The sequence below is a fragment of the Rhamphochromis longiceps genome, linkage group LG3, assembly GCF_057381845.1.
Source record: "Rhamphochromis longiceps isolate RC_006_pf linkage group LG3, R_longiceps_female_GT1.1, whole genome shotgun sequence".
NCBI classification, from domain to species: Eukaryota; Metazoa; Chordata; class Actinopteri; order Cichliformes; family Cichlidae; genus Rhamphochromis; species Rhamphochromis longiceps.
The window spans coordinates 24,645,123-24,649,835 of NC_140559.1; positions in this window are offsets into that span (position 1 = coordinate 24,645,123).

The following is a 4,713-nucleotide window of genomic DNA, read 5'->3' on the forward strand; positions in this document are numbered from 1 at the left end:
TTGTAATTGAAAGGCTGCCGGTTCGAGCTTGGGCAAGACACTTCACCTACCGCCTACTGGTGTTGGCCAGAGGGGCCGATGGTGCGATATGGCAGCCTCGCTTCTGTCAGTCTGCCCCAGGGCAGCTGTGGCTACAACTGTAGCCTCCACCAGTGTGTGAATGAATAGGGGTATTGTAAAGTATATAGTAAGTAAACTATATAAACGCAATCCATTATTATCTCCTACACACACAAACCTTTTACTTATCTCTCCATCTCCATGACCTTTCTCAGACACATTTAACCTTTCCACACCTACAAGAGGAACAACACATGAGTGCGTGCGTTTTTATTGTGTTGATAAGATTGGATGCTGTAATCGTCAGATTAACACACCTACAGGATCAGCATTACACTCACACATCCCCTTACTGAAATGTCAGTTAGTCTACAGTAAATTAACCGAACCACATTAATAAGATGCTGTTAGCACACACACTTATGTCTTAAAGTGAAGCTGTATGCGAGATATCACTAGTCTAACAGACCTCATGGGAAACATTAAAAAAACACATTATACATACGAAGGGACGGGGGAGCTGGAGGTTCACTAACAGCAGGAGGGTCAGGTCTTGCATTTCTTATATTGATAAGATGTATAGAAGTATATGAAAAATTCAACACGTTCTCACTCCAAAAGCATAACATGCTACACTATGTGACAAATCGTCAGTATGTTACGCTTTCGGCCACCCAACACGTTCCTATGTTACACGTGCGGAAACAGGAATAAACATGAGAAGACTGAATCTACACGTGTACATTCATCTTACTTTCTCACCATGAATCGCTTTGGAAACACTTTCTAACACGATGTTGTGGTTAAGGTTAGGGATAAGGTTATCGTTAAGGCTAGGTTTGGGGCTGGAATACAAGGCTGGAACATGTCTTAGCGTCGGGAGCATCATACTATTGGATTTCATCCCCAATCTGGAACATATCATAGGGATGCAGAAGGTTACCTTTCGCGTTCCCATGGGCCGCCTCGGGACATGACAAATCGTCAGTATGTTATGCGTCAGGAATGAGAAAACACTTCAGGTTAGTCTAGCCCCTTTTCCCTTCATGGAACAAGGTCTATCTACACCTGCCCACCAGCTCGGTCTGTGTTTTATTTACTACCTGTCTTGATCCCACTTCTGTCACTTTGATGTCTGGAACAAGGTCTTGACTGGATGGAAAGTGTTTCATGGTTGTCCCTGCTTTCTCTTTCTTCATGGGTTCCCAGTGAGGGAGTCTCTAGTGTTTTTGGCTTTGTTAGGGAGTACCAAAGTCATCCCACCTTCATCTCAGACTATTTTCTTCCATTGTGCTACCTGCTGTGTTGCTGAGGTTTTGGGGTGGAAGGGTTTGGCTCAGGCACTGCCATGTTCAGTTTGTCCATGGCAGGTTTTGTAGGTCTCCATGTCAGAAGTGTTGATGCAGTTTGGTGTGTCGGCAGATGTTTTCCTCATCTGGGCCTGATAATCACATCTGTATCTGGTTAAATGTGCTTATCTATCACACTGCCAATGTACGTGAAGGACTCTGCTTGTTCTAGAGGTTCACCCTCCAGGTTCTTGGCCTGTTGATGTTAATTCCCTGGAATGTAAGATAATCAGCAAAGTCAAAGTGTCCACTGGATCCCAGTCCTCTTTCTAGTGAAAGTCTTCATGATCCAGGCAATAACCGGCAGGAGTAAAACAGTGACCACCTTCCTGGTGAGTTTATGGTATCACTCACAAGTTTTACTGAGTAAAACATGATGTTCATTCAGTCCCAGTAGAGCCAACATAACAGGTTAAACAGGAAATCCATATATCATAAATCCAATGCAGTTATAGTTAAAAATACAGTTCAAAATCCACAATCTGTGCCCCCCTACACATTTCCAGTGGGCCAGTTTAGAGTCTTGCTGGTCGATCCTGGTCTCTGGGCCTTATGCTTGACTCCACTGCTTCAGAGGAGCAGCCAGATTTAGAAGCATGAGGAAGTGGCATTGGAGTGACAAACGGTTAAAGTCCAATTAATTGAGTTCTTAATAAAACAGTTTAGTTACTCTTTGGAGATAATAACTATACACTAAGCACTATTAGGCTACTTCAGCTCAGAAACCAAAAGTAGGTAAATGAATGAAAAAAGACTCAGAGGAGTTGATTGTTATAAAGAAGTAAAAGTTTCAGAGAAACAAAAGACATACTAGTTTTTCTTGTGAAGTTGTTGTAGGTGTAAGGTAGACCCCCATCAGCTATTGTAGGGTCTACCTTACAATATAAAGCGCCTTGAGGCGACTGTTGTTGTGATTTGGCGCTATATAAATAAAATTGAATTGAAGTCATCAAGTGAGCATTCATGCAACATATACACAAACACAGAAGAGGAGGCAGGTTTAGCGTGAGGAGGAAAAGAAAGAGTCAAACTTCTCTGTTTGTCTCTGAAAAAGTTAAACTGACCACACAGGAACAGTGAGAGGAGGACTCCTCGGTTTGATTCAAAGCTTTATTCAGAAATGAATTTCATGCTTTTACAAATGAGCTGTGGGTAGAAGGAGAATCAGGTCAGAATGTTTTCCACTCTTGTTCTCTCTCTGATGTAGCACACAGCAGGAAGTAGTAGCTTCAGACACGTTGTTACTACAGGAAATATTCTGTGTGGTTGAGGCGACGGAGCTGGACACTATGAAAGAGGGAGCTGGGAGGTTAAGCAGCAGCTCAATTGTGATGTACTGTGTACTTCTACCAGATGACTCTCAACAAGAAAACTGTGTTTTATTTGTTGCCTTTGGTAGGTCATAAAGACAAATCTCTTTACATATTTGTATGAAAAAAATTATATCCCCAGTAATATGTTCTGTTGCATTGCTGCGCTGCTGCTGCTGCGCTGCTGCTGCTCACCGTTGCAAGTTAAAGCAACAGAACAATGACTCCACCCTTAGGATGACATCTGTAACTGCAACAAACAGACACGAGGGCCAAGATTAAACATGGTACTGGTTTTATTTACAGTGAGTGAATCATCATGTGTCTGTGATATCTGAGATCCTGCCTGGTTGAGCCCTGATGTTTTCTCTATATCTTTTGCTTTCACATAGACTTCTACACTTAACACTTACACACACTTAACAACAAAAACCAAACATTTCAACAAGAATCTGTAAGCATCTGGGAACTGAGGAGACCAGCTGCTGCAATAAATGTTATTAACCTTTGCCCAGTTAACCTAGTTATTTACAAAATGTTGCTTCAGGCGATTCTCCTTAGTAGTTTTGAACATTTTGCTGCCTCTCTCCTGACTTTTTTGTGTTGCTGCCATCAAATTCAAAATTAGCTAATATTTTTCTTTTAAACCTCTAATATGTTTTTAATGTTCTTTTGTAAATGAAATATGAATTTAATAATCATATTATTTTATAACTCTATCGTATAAACTCCTATAAAGGTTTGATAATTTGTATGTTTTTATTTGAATTGTACACAAAATTCCACCTGTTTTGGCACTGGGGTTGTATTGAAGTCCCATTTATCTATCAACATTACAATGCACTGTAGGTTAGATATATAAACAGAAAATATCAGAAAATTATGAAGGACAAAAGACAAACAACAGCCTCCCATCAGAGGACCAGTACCAGTACCAGCCCTGGCCATTTCACCAGCACTCTTAGAAATTTGAGCCCAGCATGTCTAATCTGTCCAAGATATCCTACAATAGTCACCTTGCAGGTGCCTGTGCTCGATGGAGAGTAACTGCACAGCCAGCAGCAACTTGTCTATACTCTGGTTTCCCATCAGGCTCATGTCAAAGACCAGAGGTTTATCCACATTTTGCAACTAACCATAAAGAGCTGCTGGCTTCTAAGTTTTCTAAATCCATTCTTTTGACACAGAGACTTCAATTACATCAACATGCAGGACAGATTTCAAGCAGGGTTAAGCTTGCTTCCAGAGAAAGTGGCCAGCTGCAATGCCAGTAATTTAAAATATGGTGTAAACACCTGATGAGAGAAGCTTTTGGGATAGAACCCTGTTTAAGTTGCAGGGAAAAAGCTTGCCTTACCTTTGGTTTAAATTTATCGCATTTTATCTTAAAAAATTGACATCATACTATTGTTTAGATGTTTGCCTAACAAGTGAAATATTTACAGTCCAATTCTATGATGAGAAGATACAAATACTTTTGGAGTTGTAACAGCGCATCAAGCGTAAAACCTCTACCAAACCAAGGATGGTGCTTCCCACTGTACAAACTGCTTGTGAATAAGGGAACAGTCAAAAAATCCTTTAATGGGCAAGCAGTGCTCGCCTTGCTGGCCCTGATAGAGTTGATTTGGGTCAATATATCACTTATATAAATAAACAGTGGATTTAGACCAACACTAGCCCTGGTATCTAGCTCCTTTCAGCAGTTTCAGCAGCAAAAACTAAGAAAAACAATGGAATAGAATAACACAAAAATAACATAATATATACAATAGAATAAAATACTATGTTGTCAGAAAAAAATACACTTAGTGTTATTGCACATGTGTGGATGTCTGTGTTTGGTCAGCTGTGAAGTCTTTGTTGTGGAGTCTGACAGCAGAGTGTGCGAAATCTCTCCGTCCCACATGGTGGGTGCTGCAGGCTGCCATTGAAGGAGCTGCTCAGTGCTGTCAGAGTTTCCTGCATGGGGTGGGGGATGTTTTCCAACAGAG